Genomic DNA, 27,364 nt, shown 5'->3' with positions numbered 1-27,364 from the left:
ATGACGTATAAGTCTATATTAGGGGTGCCCACAAACAAATCCGGATTTCCTACTTCGAAAATTAATGAAAAAATATCGCAATCATATTGCTTCAGTTCCTAGTCTGTTGTTGTTGAGTTTGCAGTGCTTCGCCTCAAAAAATGGATGCGACCACTCACAAATTGTCAACAAAGTTCATTAACAGAAGTCCAAGGAAACTAACGGTTTCAACAAGGCTGGATCATATGGAGGTTGTTGTGAGATGTGAAGGTTCCAAATTACAATTGAAAGGATGATTGATATCATGTAGAGATACATTGCTTGCAGGATATATGTAAATTACGTATATCGGGGTTGATTCTGAACAAGTAAGAGTTTAATCTGTTACAGTATCCAGAACAAAGTTGGGATAGGGTAACTCCTGTCTTGTTTGATAGTGTGCTTTTATCCTCTGCAAGCGTGGTATAGTGTATATTGATAACGGGGTTCACCGCGTGCTACCTGGCAAAGGTGTTTACCGATTTTGTGTGGATTTTGCTAAGGATCTCCTTATGCTTATCTGGATCAAATGATTGCGTAGGTAGATGCGGGTTCTCATAATAGCGCTTGTGGAGATGTTCCCATAACCTTGTTGGAGGTGGGGCAGTATCAAGCAGTAATTTTTTATCGTGCCTCGGTTGGTGCTAATTTAGCAAAAAAAACTGTCTGTTCCGAATTTCGTTATGCTTTTTAAAACTAGGCTATTTGGTCCCACTATGTAGTTGATGTTTAGGAGCCATAAGGAGACGTGTCATGGCAGTTTTGATTGCACTAGTCTGCTAAACCCTCTAGAAATCAGCTAAAGTTAAAAATATTTTATTATGTATTTTTTTTTAAATTATCCACTTTTGAGGGACGCTTACTCGTAGGTATACTTTACGCATATATACGAACAAACCATATCTGTTTTAAATCATGCAAAACCGCTTTAAAGAATCACATTAGAATTCATGTCAAACAAGTTCAAATTTTTTATTTTTTTTTTTGATAATAAATTAACAGAAATTCATTTGTCAAGTTTAGTTAAATTTTTGTTCATATGTATGATTTGTTCCTCTTTTATTATTATTTTACACATAAAAAGAAGATAATAATCAAAAAGAATAAGTTTTTGGTTATTTATATAAATTAGTAGACTAGTCTGCTTAATTAATCAAAAGCTTTTAGATATTACCCTATAATTATGGCAAATTTTAAAATCGTCTTCAAATTTAAATATACAAGTTTTAGTGTTTAAAATTATTGATACACCGATATGAAACTGAAAACAATTTCATGACAATTGTGAAAATAATCTTGAAACAATTCCAAAAAAATCCCAACATTGTAGCGCACACAATCTTGAAGAATTTGAAGATAAACGCAAAACGAGCCAAAGAAAGTATTATATAAGAGATTTCTTAAAAATCTGGGCTCCCTCACTCCCTTGAAATCTTTTCTTACAAAGCGATCGCTAGGTGGTTTTGGAATTGTTCCAAAAACAATCTCGAAATATCCGGCCATAGTTACAAAATATTCCATAGCAGTTCTTTCGATACGATGACGATGAAATACTATATCGAAAATAATCTCGAAACTATATGGCGATAGTTCCGAAGTAGTCACGTTATGTTTTCGCCGTCACTATTACGAAAATAGTCAAGATAATGCCCCAAAACAGTACCGCGAAAATCTCAAATACAAATAATCTTAAAATTGTTATGAAAAAATCTTAAAAAAGACCCGAAAATGTTCATAGAATAATACATCGATAAATAATCCGCAACAATTCTGAACACAACGCCGAAACTGTGCCGAAAACAATCCTGAACTTATTTATCCGGCAAAAAAAAAGAAAAAATTAAATAAAATGAAAAGCGCGATAAGCTCCGAAAAGATTTTATGCCGAGCTTCTCTTCCAATTTGCATCGTGCTCCTTTTTAATTTTTCCCACAAATTGGCGGGACCTACTTGTTAGAAAAATTTCCTTCTATTTGAAAAATCTTATTTCTAAAATTTTGATATTGCTTTGCCAGGGGCGTGAACCCAGGATCTTCGGTGAGGTAGGTAACATAGTTCCGAAATAATCCGGCAATGTTCTCGATATAATGTGAAAACAATTCAAAACTATCCCGATATGGTGAAAAGTTAATCCCTTAAAGCCTCGTAACTATCCAGAAGTACCCCCAAAATGGCCCCCACCACCAAAAAAAAACCACGAAATGATCCCTTAATAGCCTGGAACTAATTCGGAAAAGGTCCCGGAATGATTCCGATATGATCTTGTAAGTAACTAGAGAACTAACTTTTTCAAAATCGCTTAGACCAAAATCTAAAGAACCCACGAACCGTGCACACATAAATTATAAATGCGAGATTAGGGTTGTTTGGACGTCTAACTTAGCCAAAGTTCAGTTGATTTGGGAAAACAGCTCCAGTGGGAGTTTCATGGTTTAGGGAAATATCGGTGTACCTTTCTCAAAACATATTGAGTCTAAGTGTATAAGGTCAATATATTAAATAGCATGGGAACAATAAGACAGGTCGAACCTAGAATGATAAAAGATTATTAAAACAAAAGACGGCGTCACTGCGTCTGAAGTAGACTCATTGAGCAGAAAGAGGTAGTTGGTGTAAAAATGTATAGTGGCAGGGGTTTTACAGTAACGTTACTTCAACAAATCAGAGCTTATGTAATTTATAAATGGCGAAAAAAAAAACTCTGGCTAATTAGAACTTTAGCTTTAATAGCTCTGGCAAGCCCTGGACACCTTTAGACAAATATAAAATACTCCCAGCTGTATGATCAAACCCGGGAATTATTGTTCTAACTTTCTATTCACCTGCCTCTCTTCGGTCTTCTTACTCTCGTATTTCATATCCCTTCTACATTTTCTAGTTTACCATAATCGAGTCATTAAATTTCTCCAAGCCTTTAATTTTTTCGTAATTCTTTACGCTTATACTTTTACTCTACGCGATCTTGCTTTTATCTAGGTCTAACTCTCACTATTACTCTTAATCTTATGCTTATTCTTTATCTTCCTGTTATTCTGCTTTTCCTACTTTGTCTCCAGCCATTACATTTTTACTTTTACTCTTAACCTCAATCTTGTTCTTGTTCTCTTTACTCTTCCGACTTCCCCTAAATTTGCTCTACTTTCTTTTTCTTCCTATATATTCTGTTCTCTCTTTTCTTTCGTGTATTAGTTTCCAAAGTAGAGATGTATCGAGTTTGGTTTATTTTCGCCCATTATATTTTTTAGGTAGTAAAAAAGTAGCAAAATAGTACCAAAAATTTTCCCTCCCTACAATTTAAAATTCATGTCCGGACTATGGGAGCCAACAAATCGTTTTTGTTGTACAACTGACTTCTCCTGTCTGGTGTTATTAAAATTCGTTTGGCCGTTTTGGTAGGATTGAGTCAGAGAGGCAAATGTTTTTCTAAGCGGGTGGTTCGCCCCTCGGCAGTTGTTTGTTGAACCCTCAGAGTGTATTTCTGCCATTAAAAGCCGTTGCGAAGATGTGGGATCTACATTGGCTATACACCGCGGTTGTAAGTCATATTTTATTTTACAGCATCACAGTATGGTGGGCGGCACTTGAAAGGAACAGCTTAAGTTCTAGGATGACCAGGATGCAACGGTCAGCAGCAATGCTCATTTCAGGGGCACTCCCGTCCACAACCACAAAGGCCCTAGAAGTCATGCTCAACCTCCTTCCGGTAGATATATATGGCAAACTCCAAGCAAGCTGTAGCGAAGTGAGGCTGAATGCTTACCTACCCTGGAGGGACATTAGATTCGGCCATGCCAGCATTTTGGGAATAATCCCCGAAAACTTACGTCAATTGGATTACACCACATCAATCCTTTCTATAGACAACAAGTTCTCAATCAGAATCCCAGATAGGCACGTATGGGATAACGCCACTAACCTAGACCCTGAGTGCATGACCATCTTCACGGATGGCTCCAAGCTCCATGGTAACGTGGGCAGTGGAATATACTCAGAGGATCTTTCACTTTCCATAAGCGGCGGAATTAACTGTAATAATAGATGCCGCCTATTGGCTACTATCTAAGAACCCCACATCACTAGCAATTTACTCAGACAGTAAAGCGGCAATAAAAGCCCTCCAAGTCAAAACTTCGCCCAAATTAGCAATAGAATGTAGACAAACCCTAAACGAACTTGCATCGCAGTGCGAGACAGCTGTTGAATGGGTCCCAGGTCATAGCGTTGTACCCGGGAACTGCGCTGCCGATGAACTAGCGAGGAAGGCTACTGAACAGACTTAGCTCTGTCGCCAGCTGAAGGACATTGCTCCCCTCTTGCTGTGTGCAAATACTGGCTCACATCATTTTTCACCAAGAAGCCGAATTGCAGATGGACGCTGAAACCCACATGCGAGGTGTCCAAACAACACTGGCCTCGCATAAATGAGAATCGAACTAGGTTCCTCATTAACCTCAACCGTCTCTCCTTACGCCCACTGATAGGGATACTAACGGGCCACTGCCTAATGGGAATACACGGCGAACGCATGGGAATTCCTACCAACGATTTTTGTTGAAGCTGCAGGGATGAAGAGGAAATAGAAAGCTTCGAGCACTTTCTCTGTAGATGCCCTGTTCTGGCCAGTATACGTATGGAGTGTATGAATAAGTATTTCATCGAGTGCTTAGCAGAACTTGGTTATGTGGAAATCGAAAATAGTCTACGCTACATCAGAAGGTTAAATTGGTTCCAATTCCTACACATATAAAGGAGGAAGAGCAATAGCCCACACAGTGGTATCATAATGGGCCAGTCGGTCTAAGTGTGTCCCTCACATTTCTGGGGGGCAGCCACTTTAACCTAACCTAACCTATGACAAGCTTCTTAGTGAAAGTTCAACTGCCTTGCAGATGCCGTACGGAGTCGGCATAAAGCATATAGATCCCGTCCCGCCAATTTATAAGAAAAATTTCAAAGGAACACGATGCAAGTAAGAAGAGAAACTCGGCCCAAATCTCCTCTGAGGTAAATCGCGACAAGTATTTATTTATTTTTTTTTTTTTAATGTTTATGAACACTCAACAGGTCTTTGTGAAACCATAATGCAAGTCTCAATCACCTAAAAATAAAAAACAAAACCAAGAGGAAATGCTGGACAGAAAGTACTAAATTTTAATGGCTCCAATTAGTCAGCATGTTTCCAAACACTTACCTATCAACTTTTTGTTGTTTTCGTTGCCGCTACCACCAAAATGCTCTGCACTCCAAATCAATCATTTGCATCGGCATGCATCAGACTCCTTATACAGTTGAACTACTTTTGATAATTGTTTTTTTATTGCACAATATAAAGCTACGCATTTTGTATACGAATGCTAAATACAACAACTTTTGAGAAGCGTTTTATTGTTATGCCAACATAAATTTCCGTTGTATTTATTCAATTTTATTTAACACTTTGTTGGTTTTAAATATAGAGCGCATTAAGTGAATTGAAGCCGATGTTGCATTGTGTTTTCATTGATCTGAAATTTTCAAATAAAAATTAGTTAAGGTGTTAAATTTGTTTTTAATTTACATATAATTACATGTGTTTGTATGTATATATAAAAGTTTGTATAGCAATAACTTAAAGTTAATAGTAAGAGGAAAAAAATGTGTACTCAATTTATTAAAGCTATATATAAGCGGCGATCCCAAAAACTAAAAAAAAATTTTATTCAGCGACCTGTAAAAACAGCGAAACTGTTTTTTTTACCTTTATATTAAGTCGCTTTCATGTTTGTCCCCTCATTTCCATACGAATTTTTGACCCACGGAAAAGTCTTTTTCGGTAACTTCCCGTTGAGCTAGACATTTGATATTTAGAGCATAGGTAAGATCTGGGAGACATTAAAACGCAAGTGAAAAAAAATCCGCTAGGTGGCGCACGGAACGAGATATACAGAAAATTAATTTTAAAATGGAAATTTTGCGATCGACTTTTAAATAACTTCTCGGTGATCCAGAGACTTAGAAACTTAGCACATCGTTTGCGAGTCGATGGCACTACAATTCGTGGAAAACAAAGTGCCGCCAGGTGGCAAACGAACCGAGATAAACGAAAATCCCGGAAAATCCCTGAAAAAACGCAGGGAATTTTGCGACCGATTTTTAAGTAACTTCCCGGTGAGCTAGAGACCTGAAACTTGGGCCGTGGGTCAGAACCCAGTGACAATGCAATATTTGATCAAAAAAATTTCGCTAGGTGGCGCATGGATCGAGATATTAACAAAATTAATTTTGATTTGGAAATTTTCAATCCATTTTTAACTAATTTTCCGGTTACCTAGAGACTTGAAACTTGGCACACAGTTCAAAGCTTGGTGACGATACAATTGACAGAAAACAAAATACCGCTAGGTGGCGCGTTAAGTGAGATAACTACAAATCCTTGAAAAACGAGAGGAATTTTGCAATCGATTTTTTAGTACCTTCCCGGTGAGCTGGCGATATGAAACTTGAGCCGGGAGTCAGAACCCGATGACAATGCAATATTTTATCAAAAAAAAAATTTCGCTAGGTGGCGCATGGATCGAGATATTAAGAAAATTTATTTTTATTTGGGAATCTTTCAAACCAGTTTTAGCTAACTTCCCGGTTACCTAGAAATTTGTAACTTAGCACATAGTTTGCAAATCCATGGCACTACAATTCGTGGAAAACAAAATGCCACCAGGTGGCGGATGAATCGAGATAAATGAAAACCCCTGAAAAAACGCAGGGAATCTTGCTATCGATTTTTAAATAACTTCCCGGCGAGCTAGAGACCTGAAACTTGGGCCGTGAGTCAGAACCCAGTGACAATGCAATATTTTATCAAAAAAGTTTCGCTAGGTGGCGCATGGATCGAGATATTAAGAGAATTAGTTTTGATTTGGGAACCTTTCAATCCATTTTTAACTAACTTCCCGGTTACCTAGAGACTTGAAACTTGGCACTTTGTTAGAGGCCTAGTGGCATACATCTTATAGAAAACAAATTTCCGCTAGGTGGCGCGCTAGTCAAGATAACTGCAAATCCTTGAAAAACGAGGGCAATCTTGCAATCGATTTTTAAGTAACTTCCCGGTGAGCTAGAGACTTGAAAATTGGGCCGTGAGCCAGAACCCAAAATTCCACATGCCTTTTTATAGGCAGCACTAAAATAGTGAAAATAAAAAGATGATAAAAAAATTTTGGACTACCTTTATATAAATGGACCAAAAATAGAAGGACATTTTTCCTTTAATACAGACATAATCTTGTTGAATTTTTACTAAAAAACTTTAACAATAGCTTTTGTAAAAGAATTTCGGGATTTAAAATTGTAGATATACTCGTTGTGTGGGAGTAGTCTATAGTGTGTCGTGTAGGATTAATATGTGGGATTGGTAAGGGTATTCACTTCACTGCAGTGTAAGATTGGAACAACGCATGTGCAAAATCATTCAGCAAATAAGTTATTAGAAATTAAAGAAGACAGAAAAAGAATTCGATGATATACATATAAAAGTATAAAGGGGACAACGACAAACAGAGGAAGTAAATGTAAAGAAGATGAAGAAACAAGAAGAGGGAGAAGATAAATAACAGTATAATAATAATGTCGATAATGTTTTGGGTGATAATAACGATGGTAGGCAAGTCAAAGCAAGGAAAGCAAAGAAACAAGAAAGGAAGGCTAAGTTCGGGTGTAACCGAACATTACATACTCAGCTGAGAGCTTTGGAGACAAAGTAAGGGAAAATCACCATTTAGCAAAATTAACCTAGGGTAACCATGGAATATGTTTGTATGACGTGGGTTTCAAATGGAAGGTTTTAAGGAGTATTTTAAAAGGGAGTAGGCTATAGTTCTATAGGTGGACGCCATTTCAGGATATCGCCATAAAGGTGGACCAGGGGTGACTCTAGAATATGTTTGTACGATATGGGTATCAAACGATAGGTGTTAATGAGTATTTTAGAAGGGAGTGGGCCTTTGTTCTATAGGCGGACGCCTTTTCGAGATATCGCCATAAAGGTGGACCAGAGGTGACCCTAGAATGTGTTTGTACGATATTGGTGTTAATGATTATTTAAAACGTAGTGGGCCTTAGTTCTTTAGGTGGACGCCTTTATGAGACATAGCCATAAGGGTGGAACAGGGGTGACTCTAGAATATGTTTGTACGATATGGGTATCAAAATAAAGGTATTAATGAGGGTTTTAAAAGGGAGTGGCCCTTAGCTGTATATGTGAAGACGTTTACGAGATATCGACCAAAATGTGGACCAGGGTGACCAAGAACATCATCTTTCGGGTACCCCTAATTTATTTATATATGTAATATCACGAACAGTATTCCTGACAAGATTCCATGGGCGTTTGATTTCGCCGTGCAGATCTTTTGTCATTTTCTTCTACTTAATATGGTAGGTGTCACACCCATTTTACAAAGTTTTTTCTAAAGTTATATTTTGCGTCAATAAACCAATCCAATTACCATTTTCATCTCTTTTTTCATATTTGGTATAGAGTTATGGCATTTTTTTCATTTTTCGTAATTTTCGATATCGAAAACGTGGGCGTGGTCATAGTCGGATTTCGGCCATTTTTTATACCAAGATAAAGTGAGTTCAGGTAAGTACGTGAACTGAGTTTAGTAAAGATATATCGATTTTTGATCAAGTTATCGTGTTAGCGGCCGAGCGGAAGGACAGACGGTAGACTGTGTATAAAAACTGGGCGTGGCTTCAACGGATTTCGCCCATTTTCACAGAAAACAGTTAACGTCATAAAATCTATGCACCTACCAAATGTCACAAGGATTGGTGAATTTTTGTTCGATTTATGGCATTAAAAGTATTCTAGACGAATTAAATGAAAAAGGGCGGAGCCACGCTTATTTTGAAATTTTCTTTTAGTTTTGTATTTTGTTGCACCATATCATTATTGGAGTTGAATGTTGACATTATTTACTTATATACTATTTTTGTTAAAATTTGGCTTAAAATTAAATTTGACTTAAAAAAAAATTTTTTTTTGTAAGTGGGCGTGTTCGTAATCCGATTTTGCAAATTTCTCCTTAGCGCACATATAGTAATAGGAGTAACGTTCCTGCCAAATTTCATCATGATATCTTCAACAACTGCCAAATTACAGCTTGCAAAACTTTGAAATCACTTTCTTTTAAAAGTGGGAGACGCCATGCCTATTGTCGAAAATTTTACAAATTTTCTATTCTGATTCGTAAGTTCAACCCACCTACCAAATTTCATAGCTTTAGCTGTCTTTGATAATGAATTATCGCACTTTTTCGGTTTTTCGAAATTTTCGATATCGAAAAGGTGGGCGTGGTTATGGTCCAATTTCGTTCATTTTAAATAGCGATCTGAGATGAGTGCTCAGGGACCTACATACCAAATTTTATCAAGATACCTCAAAGTTTACTCAGGTTATCGTGTTTACGGTCGAACGGACATGGCGAATGAAATTTTTTTTTTCGCCCAGATCATTCAGATGTATAGATGTCTATCTCGATTAGTTTATGCCGTTACGGATTATCGTTATGCGAACAAAGTTAATATACTCTGTGAGCTCTGCTCAGCTGAGTATAAAAATTAGTGGATAGAAAAGGAGAGGAAAGAAGATCTGAAGTCAAAATCGCAGTCGGAACCAAAACCGGAGGTCGTGTTATCAATTTGTTGCTGCATAGTTGACAGGTTGTTATCGAAGAGTGACGGGTTTGTTATAGGTGTATTATGCACGAAGTATAGACGATCTATCGATTTATTAAGAAGGTGTTATACATTTGGTAGCGATAACAATGGTTATCAATGAGTTCTTCATATTTAGTCGACGAGTTATCGATTTGCTATTCGAAAAGTTATCTAGATAATTCATCGAAGAGTTATCGATGTGTCCACAAGAATATTACTAAAAAGTTATCGAATTCTTATCAAGAAGCTATCGACATTGAAAGGTTATTCTTCGTTATCGATTCATTATTTATTATTTGTCGGAATGTTGTCGATAAGTTATCAAAAAGTTAGCTGTTTTTTACTGAAAACTTATCGATTTGTTGACGTAGCATTATTAATTTGTGGAGGGTTTTTATTTATCTGAGATTGAAGAGTTATCGATTTTCAATCAAAAAAGCCTTGATTTTTATTGAAAAATTATCGGTTTAAAAAAGCTATCGATTTGATAACGAAAAGCTGTAAGCTATCGATTTTTCATCTGTGTGTTATCGATTTGTTAACGACTCTAGGTTTGTTATGAAAAAGATACCGAAAACACAATTCGCTCTGAAATCGATAACCCAACTTTAAACCTGCTATAACAATCCGATAATAAACTGTTAATACGATAGTATGTTGTCGATAATATGCCGATTATAAAATAATGAGTTGTCGGTACCCGTTCAAACGGGTTCAAAAACAAGAAGCCGATAAAGCTCTTCTCAAATTACTTAGTTACTTAATTGGCGCTTAATCGTTTAAATGATTATGGTCATCCAACAAGGTATGCTAGTCGCTTCTTTGTTGGGTTAACTAGCGACAGTTGGGCACACCAAGGAAATTTAAATCGTTTTCCACTTGGTGCATCTGTGGAAGTTGGGGCCATGGGACCATGGGGCTAAAAAAATACGTTTTGTTAATTTTGCTTTAATTGTAACCACAAAAACATCGGCAAGATTTAAGAAAAATGTAAAGGATAAAGAACATCTCAAGCGGAATATGAGTTCGGTACACTTCGGCTGCATTGCCTTTTCTAATAATAGTTCGATTTCTGCGGGAACGGTTTTTTGATCCCTCCAGCCATCGAGTCACTGATTATAGTCGCCCTTAATATGCTAAGAATAATAAAACGGCGTTGTTTGTTTAGGGTTATTGTGAAACGTCTGCCAAAGACACTAAAAAATCCACTCCCGCTTTTTCTATCCTGCTGGCTCTATCTTTTTCACTTTTTGTCGTTCAGAAATATTGGGTTCATATCACAAGAAATCGGTGAGAACATCTTCGATGTTAGTATTTCCGGCGTACCTACTCTTTCCTTGTACCCGACTTTGGAATGATTCATGTGACAGTCACTTCATTTACGAGTGTGCTTTAGTGACACATATATCCGCAGTTTACTGTACCGACAGGTGCACTATTCACAATTGCGGGCACACGTTTTTTCTATTCTAAGTGGGTTCTAGGTCTCGGTGTTCAAGGTAATGCTATTTTCATTGGAATGTGGGTTGAGTATTTCCGGGTGTCCTTGTTTAATCCGCCTGGTTGTTTGGTTGTAAAACAACAGCTTCAACCCTGACGAACTTATCTCTTTGCGCAACTTCCCAGAGCAGTCTCTTCTCCAGTACAATCTATTAGGTTTTAGTTCGACTAAACTTAAGCAAAGTATATACATATATAAGCTCAAATCGAATATTCATACAAAAACGGGTTAGTAATCCAGTGATAAAAGTACCGATAACGTTTTTTATATGATCCGGGGAGATTGTTTTTAATTTAAATTCAGGTAAATCTTTTCAATCATTCGCATTCATTGCATTATTTTGCTTTAATGTTCCTCTACGCTGATATGATATATGATGTTGAGAGTCAAAAATATTTCACTCAGTGCATCGTACTTCATAAAGTGACTTGGAATGCAAAGAAGCATTGAAGAAACTTCGCTCAGAGTTCCCGGCCATGAAGCAAAAGAAGGTGACAAAAAGGCCGATGGGTTGCCAAAGCAGGGTGCAGCACTCGATGAAACTATGGACTGGGACATCCCAATTCGTTTCGTAGAAATTAAAAGAAGAAATGATTTGCATATGATCCATCAAGCGGAAAAGGCTTGGACAGAAGCGCAAGGCTGCAAAGTTGTTATGATCATGTACGAATCCTATGACGTTAGATTCACAAAGTAGCTTGTATCTAGGCTTAAGGCTCAAAGTGGGCATAGCGACTGGATAATTCCTTCTAGCGTTAAATGTTTATAAGTTAGGCCTCGTCAGTAACGTGCTCGACCTCGCGAGCTCCAGCTATTTTTAGCAGCAGAGTTGCCAGATTCCAAAGTAGCAATTGCGCTAGGTCACAGGAAACGACTATTATTTGCTAAAAGGATAAAGTTATTCCATAACATATGTAAGTCCTGGTGCTAATTGGAATTTTTCCGTTTGCTCGTCAAACAAATTATAATAACGCAGGGCACACACTCAGTCCATATGAGCTCTTTATTGACTGGCCATTTCAACCTAGCAGTAATAATATAATAACAACAACACAGAAATATTATTTCAAACAATTAAATCTAATTTCACGCTTAAACATTTATTTAATAATTGTGCCTACGTCATTCAAACAATTTCTGAGCCTACGTCTCCTTTTCTTGAAGAATATTAAAAAACAATTCATACTAATTCGTAATTTTTTTCCTGACCTATATATGTGCAACGTACACACATACACACCTTTTGTATACATTTTAAAGACAGCCACTAAAGAAATCGTAATCCTGACAAGGTAAAATAAGAAGAAAGAAAACATAAAGAAAAACAAAACCCTTGACACAGTGGTAACCTTCGAGCAACGCCCTACATACCAAAAATGGTCACGTATACACACACACACATACACACCCATGTCTATTTACATGTAAAAAAGCGTGCAACACCGAGAGAGCTGAAATATCGGTATGCTTTTATATTCGTATTATATACATACATACAAACAATTGGCATTCGTAACCCGATGTGAAGAGTTTGCATGGTCAGTTATTTTCCGTATACTCACCCATTTTTGGAGCTAATTAACTTGATTTTCGGTTGAACATATTTTGACCGCAAGTGTCATTGTCAAATTTTTGTTAAAAGAATAAAGGTATGCACAAAAAAGTGGAAAGCATGAGAACACGAATAAATAAAAATTGTAGAAAAAAAATGAATCCATAAGAAATGCAGAGTTAAGATGAAATAATAGCGCTGTGCGATCTACAAGGCAAGATGTATTCGTATATGCATGTATGTATGCATGTGCGTGTGTGTGTGCACAAAAATGCCAATTAAGAGTGAATATAAGTGCGAGATAATTTTTAGCATTGTAATGTAATGTAAGTCAATGGGCGGCAAAAAATACAAACAAACAGAAAAAGATGAAAGAAAAAAAATGAGCAAAATACCAAAAAAAAAGAGACTAAAATTATAATACAAAAACAGAAACATACCAAAAAAACTTGCTTTAAAACAAGAATTTTTGTTATATATATATATCAATAAAGCAACAAAGTGCTAAGAAATGCTATCCATAAAAATGTTTTATTTCACCGAACAAAAGACTTAAGCAACAAACTTGGTTTGGCAACACTCGTGGTTTTTTTGTATATTGTAGGAAATATACATCAAATGTTATAGTGTGTGTGTTTGTGCATTCTTTCGTATGTGTTTCACTTTACACGTATGCATACACATTTAAATGTATTTTCGTAATGCTTCGAGCGCAATACAAACTTATTCATGAGGACACACACACACATGCCCTATAAGTAGAAGCAATTACGTATGTATATGAAAAAAGCCTACCTTGCTGCTGAATATGTAGGCGTTGTTGTAACTGCAAGTTGTGTACAATCAAAAGAGCCGAATGAAGAAGAAGAAGAAGTATGAATATGGCTAAACATTAACCCGATATTGAGCGCCATTACCAAACTAAGTACGTATTATAGAAATAATTTAAATTTTGTTTTGGTTTGTAAATTTTTTATTCGCAATTTGATTAAAAATTTTTACTTAGGTTCGTATTATATATTAACCATAAACAAGCGCTGTCAGACAATGCTTATATACAAATATTTAAGGATTATTGGTAGTTGAAATCGGGATTTTGAATTGTTTTGATTGGGAACACCACTCTTAGAAGCTCAAATACATGAAACTAAATCAGGTACAAATTTTGTAATAACTTGATAGAATGATGCCTCTATCATAGCCCAAGGAATTCATTAGCAGCAATTTTGAAGTGTTCATTGTGGACAGAACCCACTGGGAAATAGGGAATCCCTATAATGACCCTGAATCAGAGGTCTGGTTCACGTATGGATCGAAATTTGATAACGAAAGAACGGGAGTTAGTATCTATAGCCCGAACTTTAAGAAATCGATCGACAATGGGATGCTACCCCACCATATTTCAGGCAGAAATCCATGCAATAGAAGTCTGAGGTAGATAATGTCTGCCGAAAGGCTCAACCTTGAAGAGCATCTACAATATGTCGGACGCCTTGCAATCCTACACAGTTACATCTGCACTGAAACCCTTAATGAACTGGGAGCCAAAACCAAGGTTTTGTTAGAATGGATTCCCGGACATAAGTGACATGAAGGTAATGAAAATGCAGATTACCTAGCAAAGCACGTTGCTATAGCATCATTATATGGTCCAGAGCCCTTCTGTGGACTCACAAAAGCCCACACCAGAGAAACCATAAATAATTGGGAAACTAAAAAATTCAGACGTCACTGGATTGACTGCCCAGGCCAAAGACAGGCCAAATTGTTTATACTTCCGGCAACGAAAGTATCAACCAAACTCATTAATCTAAGCAGGGAGGACCTAAGAACTCTCACTGGGTACTATACGGGACACTGTGGTCTATGATATTACCTAAGTTAGTTAAAGCAATCCGACACTCAAATGTTTCGTTTCTGTGAGCTGGAGGATGAAACACCGGTTAACATTCTCTGCGAATGCGTAGCTCTGGCAAGGTACAGATTCTCCCATCTAGGTGGTGTGACTCTTAATTCCTATAAAAAGCCTGAAAAGGTACTTGTATTCATCAAATGCCTCCACATACAAAGTTAGGCTGAAAGGTCATGCACAAAGATCTGCACTAAGGCCGCAGTGCTTCCAGGCCTAACAATAATAATAATAGTAGCCGAAGGAGGTACAGCACTTGTTGTAATATTAGCACTCTACCGCTCTTAATTGGAGCAGCAATTTGAAGATTTTAAACCAGGCTGTCGCTTTTGTTCATTGATAGGAAGTGTCTCGCTGAGTTAAAGTGGAGCAGGAACCACTTGTCCAGCATCTTATTGCCATCTCTAATATTAAGCATTTTGCCAGTTGCGGTTGTATGTAAAGAGTACAAAATTCTATATACCCAAGTTTTTGAGGCAGTTTATAGTCAGTGGCTAAATGACATCATGATCTCGAGAATATGTCAACCGGGGATTTTATTCATTCGCATAATAACTGCGATTTTGTTAAATCAAGCAAATAAAATCAGACGTACTTTGTGAATGATGACTGACATCAAATAGAGATATAAATTTATGTCAAGTCACCTATTCTTTCTAGTTCTATGGTGACCATCACTTTTCGTGTTCCAGAGTGTTGCCAGGAACACTTAACAATATCTTTATTATTTTAAAGCTGTTGCGCTTTTTTGCGCTGCCATATTCCATATCTGAAAAGGCTTGTTCAGCTTGTCATTAAAAATCTTTCGATATATGCGCGTGTGTAAATCGAGAGAAATATGATTCCAATTTTTCAAAAAAATCAGGGGAAGTATTATTTATAGCGCAGCAAGTCATATATTTTCAGGTGACCCAGAACTCTTGTGATTTAGGAGCATTTAATCAAGCCAGTTAAACTGAATGCCTTTGTGAAAATTTTAGTGTTATATAGTGGTGATTGCGAAAGCCAATGACTGTGGCTTAAAGTTTAAAGGCGTCATACATAATGTGGTCCTTAATCTCGTATATTCCTAGAAAAACTTTGACATCCTGTAGGCACTATCCACGAGTTCAAGCCTTTTATCAGGACAATTGTGATAGGAGCCTTTCTTTCAATTCATTGCTACATTTTGGAGCAAATGAGAGCGTTTCACTCTTTCAAAATAGACGAAACCTTCTCGGCTGAGATTTTCTATCCGGCAACAATACATAGTTTTGTCTGCATACACAGCAAGTGGTGTAGGAACTCCACGCTGCGCTTATATTTTAACCTCTCTTGACTAAGAGGTCTCGTTTCAGAGTTTAACAGATATTTGGGGAGGTTTCAGATAATTTCTGTTTCACTTTTTCCCCCTCTGAGAGAAAATAAGATTTTTCGATTACGTAAAGAGGCTCGGTGCAACATGGACAATGCCAGTGAAATGTCAAGTTGTTTAAGGATCGTTTGATCGCAACTGCAATTTGGTAAACGTCATAAGTCAAGAGATGTGGATCGCGGTAACCTGGCTATACGTTGCATGATATATATCCTAATGATTGGTATTTCGCAGATTGGCTTTGTAGTAAGATAACAGAAAATTCTCTGATGTTTTCACATCTAGTAAGAGTATGAGTATTATATGATAGCACACTTTTTGGTTACGCTGTTTTCCAGTTTTCAAAAATGTGGGCGCTCATGACACTTCGTTAATTCCGGAATTGATAAAGATGGACGGAGACAGGTTGGAAATTTTATATAGAAGTTCTTTTACCACAAGAAGAGGTACATCACATAGCTGCTTAGTTTTTGAAATTTTTTAACTTTGATGGTCTTCCGAGCTACTGTGCTGTTGAAGGTAAGAGGAGCATTGTGAAGTGTTGGCTGAAGAAATGCATAACTTTTTTTTTTAATATGTACAAGAGTTGATACCTTAACAACTTACTTAGTAGGGATTGCCTGGTATTTCACCTGAGCTAGTCCTAACGAGAATATTAATTTCAAGTTAGGTAAGTTATATATCCTTGGCATTTTTGCTGTTATGGATCATACCTGTATGAAACTTCGTACTTATGGGAATCTTTATGCTTGTATGAAAGTTCTAATATGGAAGTTTATACTTTGTACAGCTCACCATTATATCTTCTTTGGTACCTGCCATCGCTAACGCGTAGAAGTCCATAAATCTTTCGAAGAACTTTTCCCTAGAATACTCCCAGAGCCGCTTCATCTGATGTTGACACAGTCCATGCTTTTGCACCATACAACAGGATGGGTACGATAAGTGGTAGGTAGGTAAGTGAAATGGCTGCGAGCCTGGTCGCCCAAGTAGCTATTTAAAGCCGTTTTGATGCCATGTAAGTCGTCTAAAACCTACGGAATGTTACGGTAAATGTATTACAACCAGCCAGAGTTGTTGATAAAATTAAGGATATTCGGGATTGCTATCACAGATAGACCTCCGAGGTCTTCTAAAAAAGGGGTTCCAAGGAACCTTAATCGGGCTCTAACTAGAGCTGATGTTGTTGCTAGTGTTGATGCTGGTTCCCAAATAAACGAAGTATTTTACTATGTCGAAATTATGGCTGCCAACTGTAGCGTGGTTTTCAAGGCTCATATGGGCTGACTCTTTGCCATCAGCATATGCCAGTAACTGCACGCTTTTTATAGAATATTGTACAAGACCGGTTAAGTTCTGCAGCTAGTCTGATTTTCTCCACAATCAAATTAAAGAAATCGCACGATAGAGGGTTACCCTGTCTGAAACCTCATTTAGTTTCGTACGGTCCGGAGGGGTCCTTACCAATTCTAACTGAGCTCATGGTGTTGCTCAAGGTCATTATGAATAGCCCTATTCGTTTTGCAGGGAAACCAAATTCAGACATAGCGGCGTATAGACAGCTCTTTTTCGTGCTGTCGAAAGCGACTTTAAAATCGATGAAAAGGTGATCTATGTCGATGCTTTATTCGCTGGTTTTTCCAAGCTTTGGCGCATTTACGAAGTCTGACGCCGCACTGGTAAGGTGCAATCAGTCGATTCACGGTGGCCACAATACACTTGAAAAGATGCAGACGCTACGTAGTTTTAACAGAAGCTTATTTTAATGACCAAAATGAAAAACCCTATCAAAAGCCAAGAGCTATGCTATAAAACAACTCCGTCCTCTTGGCAAATTATAGAAGTCTTCTAGGAGTTAAGCCACTTGCGGCTTCTAGATTTGACAGCAGTGTCATTCCTTATAGCTGCAGTCTTAGCCTGGCAAGCGCAGGACACGAGAACAAAACGTGGTCGATCGTTTCCTCCTCCAACCCGCACTTCCTACATCTGCTATCATTGACCAAGCCTTATTTAAAGGAATTCGACGCCAGAAGGCAGTGTCCAGTCAGTATACCCGTCATAAGTCTCCAGTTAACGCTTTTAATGGTAGAAGCAACTTTGTTAGTCTAAGGTTGTAACATCTACAAACAATATTCGAAATCTTATAGCCCCGCGATTGAACCCACCCCTTTCCTGCTTGTGCACCTCTCGCCATCTCTTAATCTCACCCAGTCTAATTGGGACGTCTGCGGAGCAAGCTTCAAGGGATGCGCCCTTCTTTGCTGGTTCATCTGCTCTTTTATTCCCATCTATTCCCATATGCCCTGGTACCCAATATAGGTGTGTGCTTCTCCCTGTCCCGAATATTTCCAGAGACTGCTTACTTTCTAACACACTTTTAGATGCTGTGCTATGCTAGATTATTGCCTCAGGTGCTGTTTGGCTGTCAGCATAAAAGTTAACACGGCTGCAGTGTAAGCTATTCTCTTAGAGTGTTTCTACTGAAAAGCTTTTCACAGAACTTTAAAAGCCTTGTCGACTTAAAATGTCAAGTTAAATAGGAGCGCGTAGCAAATTGGAAGCCCAGAAGGGCCTGCATATTCGCGGAGCTGAATTACGCCAGCTTTTAATAAGCTTTCTTTTGAAAAAATTTCGACAATTACATGTGGAAGTCCCCCATTAAAAAAAAAAATTGCATTAATATTACCGGCCCACTGGAGTCTGCACACATTTAGTGGCATTTCTTTCTTTGGTTCAGTATCTTGGCAGATGCAATTCGTAATTGGTAAATTGTAATTTCTGTCTAGAGAAAACAGTAATGACTCCGAAAATATACCGCAAAAAACAAAAAATGTACCTCTTCAGAGTTAATGAAATAAAATCCTTATAATATGATGAACCGAAAATTTTTAGTATTTTTTTTTAGCATTTTTTTTAGTAATACTGAAAAGTCAAGGCTCATGTTCACCACGCTACACTCACGGTCTGACTAATTATGATTAATACTTAATTACTTTTGCTTCTTTTCACACACATAAAACAAAAAACACAATTCGCTAGCAAATGAGTAAAAAATATATTTGACGTTTATTTACATTAGCTAAGTAAGCGTTAATGAAGCTTAATTTATCGAAAATTTCATGGATTAGCAGTATTATGTGATGAAGTTAAATGGGAGTATACGTTTTTTTGTCTTAATTATATAAACGGTAAACACCTGCGCAGATTTAATTGAGTGATCATGTGTGGCTGAAGTGTGCTAATGAAAAAAAAAATTATATTTAAAAATTTTTGTTTAATTCATAATTTGTTAGCTAACTTTTTCTAAAGCTTTTTTTTGTGCTTTTTCTTATGCAAAAAATATTGTATTTTGAATGAAATTCTTAGAAGTGGCATTATGATCAGTTATGGGAAGTAAGAATCAGTATATTTGATTGCAAGTTTCAGTAAAAAACTTTAATTATTTAATAAAATATAGAAAATATTTGTCGGCCCCTCAGTGCATTTTGTGTCTTAAAGAAATGAGGCCAGAGCTACACGCTGCAGAACTGTATGTGAATGTCAGCCATATCTGATGAATTTTTGTGCCTGTAATCGTATTTGACATGAGACAGCAGATTGTCATATTGAGACCAAACCGACCACTAAAATACAAATGAAGTAAATAAAAGAATTGAATCGAAATTATAAACGAACAGCAGGAAATCTCATGTTAAAATCGTATATATTAAACTTTTAAAATTTTTCAAAAATACGCGGCAACATGAAAAAATATTTGTTTATTTGTAATAAAAAGAAAATAAAAAAAATTTAAGCCTTCCTTTATATAAATGGATAAAAATCAGCGAAAAATGTGTCCTTATACAAAGAAATATTCTTGCTGAACTTTGATTTTATAATTTTGAAATAGAAATTGTAAAAGTATTTATGACAAAGTAAGGAAGGCTAAGTTCGTGTGTAACCGAACATTACATACTCAGCTGAGAGCTTTGGAGACAAAATAAGGGAAAATCACCATATAGGAAAATTAACCTAGGGTAACCCTGGATTAACCGTTTAGACGGTTAAGCGCCAATTAAGTAAGTAAGTAACCCTGGAATGTGTTTGTATGACGTATGGTGATTGGGTACCAAATGAAATGTGTTAATGATTATGTTAAAAGGGAGTGAGCCTTAGTTCTATAGGTGGACGCCTTTTCGAGATATCGCCATAAAGGTGGACCAGGGGTGACTCTATAATGTGTTTGTACGATATGGACATCAAACTAAAGGTACTAATGAAGGTTTTGAAAGGGAATGGCCCTTAGTTGTATATGTGAAGGCGTCAATAAACGAATCCAATCACCATATTTCATCTTTTTTTTCGTATTTGGTGTAGAATTATTGCATTTCTTTCATTTTTCGAAATTTTCGATATCGAAAAACTGGGCGGGGTCATAGTCGAATTTCGCCCATTTTTAACACCAAGATAAAGTGAGTTCAGATAAGTACGTGAGCTAAGTTTAGTAAAGATATATCAATTTTTGTTCAAGTTATCGTGTTAAGGTCTGTGTGTTAAGGACTGTGTATAAAAACTGGGCGTGGCTTCGACCGATTTCGCCTAGATTAACAGAAAACTGTTATCGTCATAGAAGCTCTGCCCTTACCAAATTTCACAAGGATTGGTAAATTTTTGTTCGACTTATGGCATTGAAATTATTCTAGACAAATTAAATGAAAAAGGGCGGAGCCACGCCCTATTTGAAAATTTCTTTTATTTTTGTTTTTTGTTGTACCATATCATTACTGGAGTTGAATGTTGACTTAATTTATTTATATTTGGTAAAGATATTGAATTTTTCTTTAAATTTGACTTTTAAAAATTTTTTGTTTGAAAAGTGGGCGTGTTCTTCATCCGATTTTACTAATTTTTATTAAACAAACATACAGTAATAGAAGTAATGTTCCTGCCTAATTTCGTTATGATATCTTCAACGACTGCCAAATTACAGCTTGCAAAACTTTGAAATTACCTTCTTTTAAAAGTCGGCAGTGCCACGCCCATTGTACAAAATTCTACTAGTCTTCGATTCTGCGTCGTAAGTTCAACTCACCTACCCAGTTTCATCGCTTTATTCGACTTTGGAAATTAATTATCGCGCTTTTTCGATTTTTCGAAATTTTCGATATCGAAAATTGGGCGCGGTTATAGTCCGATATCGTTCATTTTAAATAGCGATCTGGAATGAGTGCCTATATCGTGTTAACGGACAGACGGACGGACGGACGGACGGACGGACATGGCTCAATCAAATTTTTAAGCTATTGCATAGATTTTATCGCGGGCTTGGCGACTAAATCAAAAAAACCGTAACGGATATTTGTCAAAAAATATCCGAAAAGGCTCGAAAAGGTTCGAAAATGTTCGTAAAGGTTCGGTGTTAGCAACAGGCAAAATACATAAAATTGGATCTCTATCATAAACAGCGGTGGGCACCACTACATTTACACGGTTACCAAATTGAGAATGTGTTAGTAAACAAGAACGTGTAGCGAGCACGAAAGCAAAATCAATTATTTATTTAGTTTGATTTCAATGCTTGAACGGTGAACACGTGTCACACGCACTCTGTGGTACTCTGTTTTAAGCGCGCGTGCAACACTTCCTCACAGTACGACCATCGAAATTAAACTAAAAGAGCTGTCGTTGATTTTCACGAAGTAGCCATTGTGCTATCGCTTATCGTATACATATATGGTCGCTTACAAGCCAACCTAATAAAACCGCACTGCGTTTTTTTAGCGCACGCAAACAACCGGCGTTTTTTACCCTAACCCAAATAAGCAGGCGTTGCGACAATGTAAAGCATGTGTGCAAACTTCAAATCTAAATGTCACGCAGAACAAAAATTGGAAATCGAGTTAGGTTTTCACGCAGCAAATTCAATTTGAGTTGCTCTCATACAAGTTGTATGTGCATGAGACATTTTTGACAGAAAATGACATGCGTGCGTTTATATTAGGTTGGCTTGTTAGCAGGTGCTAAGCATGCCCACCCGGATCATAAAGTTAAAGTTAAAGTTAAAGTGAATGTTAAAGTTAAAGTGAATGTTAAAGTTAAAGCGAAAGTTAAAGTTAAAAATAAAGTTAAAATTAAAGTTAAAGTGAAAGTTAAAGTTAAAGGTAAAGTTAAAGTTGAAGTTAAAGTTAAAGTTAAAGATAAAGCTAAAGTTAAAGTTAGTTAAAGTTAAAAATAAAGTTAAAGTTAAAGTGAAAGTTAAAGTTAAAGTTAAAGTTAATGTTAAAATTAAAGTTAAGGTTAAGGTTAAAGTTAAAGTTAAAGTGAAAGTTAAAGTTAAAGTTAATGTTAAAGTTAAAGTTAAGGTTAAGGTTAAAGTTAAAGTTAAAGTTAAAGTTAAAGTTAAAGTTAAAGTTAAAGTTAAAGTTAAGGTTAAAGTTAAAGTTAAAGTTAAAGTTAAGGTTAAAGTTAAAGTTGAAGTTAAAGTTAAAGTTAAAGTTAAAGTTAAAGTTAAAGTTAAAGTTAAAGTTAAAGTTAAAGTTAAAGTTAAAGTTAAAGTTAAAGTTAAAGTTAAAGTTAAAGTTAAAGTTAAAGTGAATGTTAAAGTTAAAGTTAAAGTTAAAAATAAAGTTAAATTTAAAGTTAGAATGAAAGTTAAAGTTAAGGTTAAAGTTAAAGTGAATGTTAAAGTTAAAGTTAAAGTTAAAAATAAAGTTAAATTTAAAGTTAGAATGAAAGTTAAAGTTAAGGTTAAAGTTCAAGTTAAAGTTAAAGTTAAAGTTAAAGTTAAAGTTAAAGTTAAAGTTGAAGTTAAAGTTAAAGTTAAAGTTAAAGTTAAAGTTAAAGTTAAAGTTAAAGTTAAAGTTAAAGTTAAAGTTAAAGTTAAAGTGAATGTTAAAGTTAAAGTTAAAGTTAGAATGAAAGTTAAAGTTAAAGTTAAGGTTAAAGTTAAAGTTAAAGTTAAAGTTAAAGTTAAAGTTAAAGTTAAAGTTAAAGTTAAAGTTAAAGTTAAAGCTAAAGTTAAAGCTAAACTTAAAGTTAAAGTTAAAGTTAAAGTTAAGGTTAAAGTTAAAGTTAAAGTTAAATTTAAAGTTAAAGTTACAGTTAAATAAGCACTGCAAAACCATTGATACGTGTGACTCACTCCTCGTAATAGGAAATATCTACTGACTACCTTAAATACGCAATGATTTGGGTTGATGGCTTCAAATCACGTCCTTTCCATCCTCCTACTTTTGTCACCAGCTCCATTAATTTTGGGCGGGTGGCTTGGAATCACGTCCTTTCCAACCTCCTACACATCGCAGCCCAACTTATTGCGTGGTAAATATATATCAGCTGCTTGAAATTATGTCCATTCCGACAGCACTAATAATCAATTCCCGTGGCTCGGCATCATAGACCATCCCGACAACTGATTTAGTAATATATGTACACACATACTTTGTAATATAAATTTTGTTCACCTTGTATCACTTTGCATCTGTACAGTAAATCCGTAAGTATGTTTAGTCATATAAATTGTTAAATTTGTAGACTATTAAATAAATAAATAAATAATTAGATACCGAAGTTCTAGGTGATAAAGAGTAGTGTCTTATTTATTACAAAGTGAAAAACATAATTTTATTAATTCAGAACGCATACAATATTTGTTATGAATTGAGTGGAATTGTTGGCTAGGAGAAACTTTCGAATACCGAATTACAGATGTCGCCTCGTAATCAACTCAATAATTCAACACTGCGCAGAGCTACGCTTACGCTGCCTTAATAAAATTCATAATTCATGCAAAGTAGACCATCAATTTAAATAATGTAGATATCTCAGCCCCAGTGAAACGAATCGCAAATTTGTTTAGTGCTATAATTCCTAGTCTAGCAAAAACTAGAATTCTTTTAAAAGTCAATTGGAAGTTTCCCCAGTTCTGTACGAACTTTCTAAATATCACTGGCACATTCAGTAGAATTTTGGTTGCCAAGTATTGCATCTTCATTGGGCGCTAAGCTTTGTTTAAAGTTTCAGGTGTCTGACATATACGGAAACTATTCATTGAAACTCAACCGCAAAATTTTCGCGACGCGTGCACAACCTAACGGAATTTTTCTCCTCCTTTATGTATTGTCACCGACTTCTCAACTACGTATGGGAATTCTCTTAAAAATTAAACACGAGATTCCTCCGTTCCGTACAATTTTTTTTAATGTATTGTAACGAATTTTGAGGAAATTTCTGATAATTATACACCTTCTGCTAACATTCGAATCGCTGAACTGTCGAATAAATAACTCCAATATTCAGTTTTGCAAAATGGTTTTTATTAGACTACTTTGGGAGTAGTACTTCACAATATACTTCACTTCACAACTAGTAGCGTGTTTAAAGCAAACTGATTAGTTATTCCTCAGCTTGCGCTGCTTATATACTCTCTGTTGCCTCGTTCGCATCTTTCTCCTGGGATCTAGACTTTTCACGAACATGGAACAGTTGTATCGCATACTTGGTTATTTAGCTATATGCGTGTGTATGTGTGAGTAAAAACGGCTGCTCTTAGCTGATAAGTACATGTTTGTGTGTGAGATATCTCTTCACTTCGAGCTGCTGGTTATGTGTATGGAATATTCTCCGTTGCCTTGTACATAAGTGTGGCTGCTTGCTGTTTTTGCTGTTGTGATTATTTACTAACAGCATAGTGATGCCAACATTTCCCACAGTATCGTGTTTTATACTGCCATCGGCCTCTGAATTAGGTTTGAAATTTCAAGTCTCTACGTCATCGAGAAGTTATGTGAAATCCGGTTTCAAATTTTCAAATTCTTATCTAATTTGTTCGATCCTTGTGCAACCTGGGGATTTTTTTACTTTTGTTCCTTTGTCACGGTGCCTTAACCTATCCGTGAGCTGTCGCGTTTGTAGCTCAATGAGTAGTTATTTAAAAATGGATTGCAATATTTGTATTGAATATGCGTACAAAAATTTAGCCGACTTAGTATAAAGAAAATAAAAAGCAGCAACAGCAGGTAATCTTACAGATTTTGAAGAATTCTGCGCTGCATTGTAGTAAATTTAGCTTAACAATATTTCAGACTAGTTGCTAATGGAAGTTTGGAGCAGCGCAGAAAGTCAGCTCATCCATCAGCTGGCATAAATGTTTTTGACGTAAGCTGCGTTATAGTTCAAGTATGCTGATTTTTTATTTTGGTATTACATATGCTCAAAGTACAACGAAAAGTGATTAATTAGCTTTCTCCAAATCAGTGACATTCCTTAAATATTTAAAATCTATAAGAAATAAAAAAAATTAAATATCTACCTATCTATCTGTTAAAACACAAGCAGCTGCTGTTAATGGTATAATGACATTTTTTTTTTTCAAAATCCGCTAATAAACCTTTAAGCCCTCTGTTACGTTAAGTAAAACTTACACATGCATTGTTAAGGTTACGTGATTATCAGCCCTATGCTTTCTATGTACAAATATCGGCTTAACCCTCCGATTGATTGTGGCATCTGGCCAGACAAGAATGCTTTATTTTCGTGAATAACTTTACTGCTACCCACCCGATCATGAAAAGTTTTAGTGAGTTTCTAAGTTTAGAGGCGGTCTTTATAAAAATTCCGAAAGCGATATTTTTATACCTTTCATGAACATGAAATGGTATATTAACTTTGGTCCGATGTTTGTAACGTTGAGAAATATAGAAAATATACTCTCCGTTAAGTATACCGAATTGATCAGGGCGATGAACTGAGTTGATATAGCAATGCCCGTCTGTCCGTCCGTCCTCCCGTCTGTCTGTTTGAAAGCAAACTAGTCCCTCAAATTTCAGATATCTCAATGAAATTTGGCACAAGGATGTATTTTTGTATTATATTAGACATTTGTCGGATCCGGTAGGATCGGACCTCTATACCATATATCTCCCATACAACCGATCGTTCAGATAAGACGATTTTGGTCATTCCTGCCGCACTTTAGAAAGTAGAAACGTGAAACTCCGTGATATATATTCCAATATATCATAGAATATATCCTAAAAAAATCACTTTGATCGGAGCTATATATAGTATAATCCCATACAACCGATCGTTCAGATAGAAAGATTTTTGGCAATTTCTCCCTTAATTTCCAATACAAAAACGTTGAACTTGGTGATATTTATTCTAATATATCATAGAAGATTTCCTGTAAAAATCATTTCGATCGGAGCTAAATATAATATAATATATCGTTCAGATAAGGGGTTTTTTGCCATTTTTTATATTATATTTATCTTAAAAATCGTTTAGGTATGTACATATGTTGACTATATATTTCTTATCTTATACATCCGATTATTTGAAGATTACGAACGGGATAAGATTATTGTTCAGCCCCCATTCATGAAAGGTATGAAGTCTTCGGCACAGCAGAAGACAGTGCCGTCCTTACTTTTTTTTATTTTATCTGTTTTTTTGTACCATAGTTGATTATGTCACATTTTAGCGTTGTCGTCTGGCTAGACGAACATATTTTAAGCCTATAAAACCTCATAGATCGAATTCATATCAAAATTTGTCAATAAAAATTCAAGCTTATCGCAGTGTGCGACGAGTTTTCTTCAAAATTTAAATAATAAAAATTCAAATATTTATGGATAAAGTTCAAATTGTAAAATTTCGTCTGGCCAGACGACAACACTAAGATGTGTTGAATTTATTCACCGCTAATCGGAGGGTTAAAGTTTTATAATCTCAGATGCATTTTTCAACATTTAAAATTTTTATTTATTATTCTAAGTGTCATAGATAAATTTTATGTTTATATAAATGTATATGAACTCTTGCGATACATGCTAAATTTCAATGCTCAAGACAATATTTTGTAATATTGTGGTTCACATGCATACTTCTGGTTGGTATTTGTAATGCTTATCGGTAAAAACTTTTATAATTTCTGATGCAGTTGATAAGATTTATTGGCAACAAATATAAAAGTCTCATATCAAATATCAACAGAAATCAGATGTTCTATCAATCAATAATCCAAGGCGAATTCAGTTCCCGGTGTTGTTATCCGAACAGCTGATTGCTTTTTCTTGATTTGTTTCTATACAACGCCTTTGTACATCAGTATGCCAGTTAATCGAAATCAATTAAAAGTTTCTTTTGACTTGACATTCTTCTGCGCGGCGAATTGGTTGAATTCGCTTTGCTATCACCTTGTACAGATTCGCCTTTCAATAGGCTATCAATAAAAACTTACATGCGCTTGCGCTGCCATCTGGTGAATGTTAGCAGCTGCCGGTACTGCAGTGTTAGTTCTAATCAAATATTCACAATAGTGCCATAGTATAAATAGATTTCTTTGTGTGT

At 35.9% G+C, this 27,364-nt stretch overlaps 1 long non-coding RNA gene across 2 annotated transcripts in view; it reads right to left on the bottom strand.

Moving 5' to 3' along the window:
* Window positions 1-1,176: 1,176 nt before the first annotated feature.
* The window catches only part of LOC137246487 (uncharacterized), a 494,263-nt gene continuing 468,075 nt past the window's right edge, over window positions 1,177-27,364 (bottom strand). For both annotated transcript variants that reach the window (XR_010951528.1, XR_010951547.1), the window contains exon 5: window positions 1,177-5,522. This is a non-coding gene — a long non-coding RNA (uncharacterized lncRNA). The remainder of the gene's footprint in view (window positions 5,523-27,364) is intronic.

Source organism: Eurosta solidaginis, chromosome 1 (assembly GCF_040869045.1).
Source record: "Eurosta solidaginis isolate ZX-2024a chromosome 1, ASM4086904v1, whole genome shotgun sequence".
Classification (NCBI taxonomy): domain Eukaryota; kingdom Metazoa; phylum Arthropoda; class Insecta; order Diptera; family Tephritidae; genus Eurosta; species Eurosta solidaginis.
The sequence above is the reverse complement of the archived record's forward strand: the minus strand, read 5'-3'. Positions and strand labels throughout refer to the sequence as shown.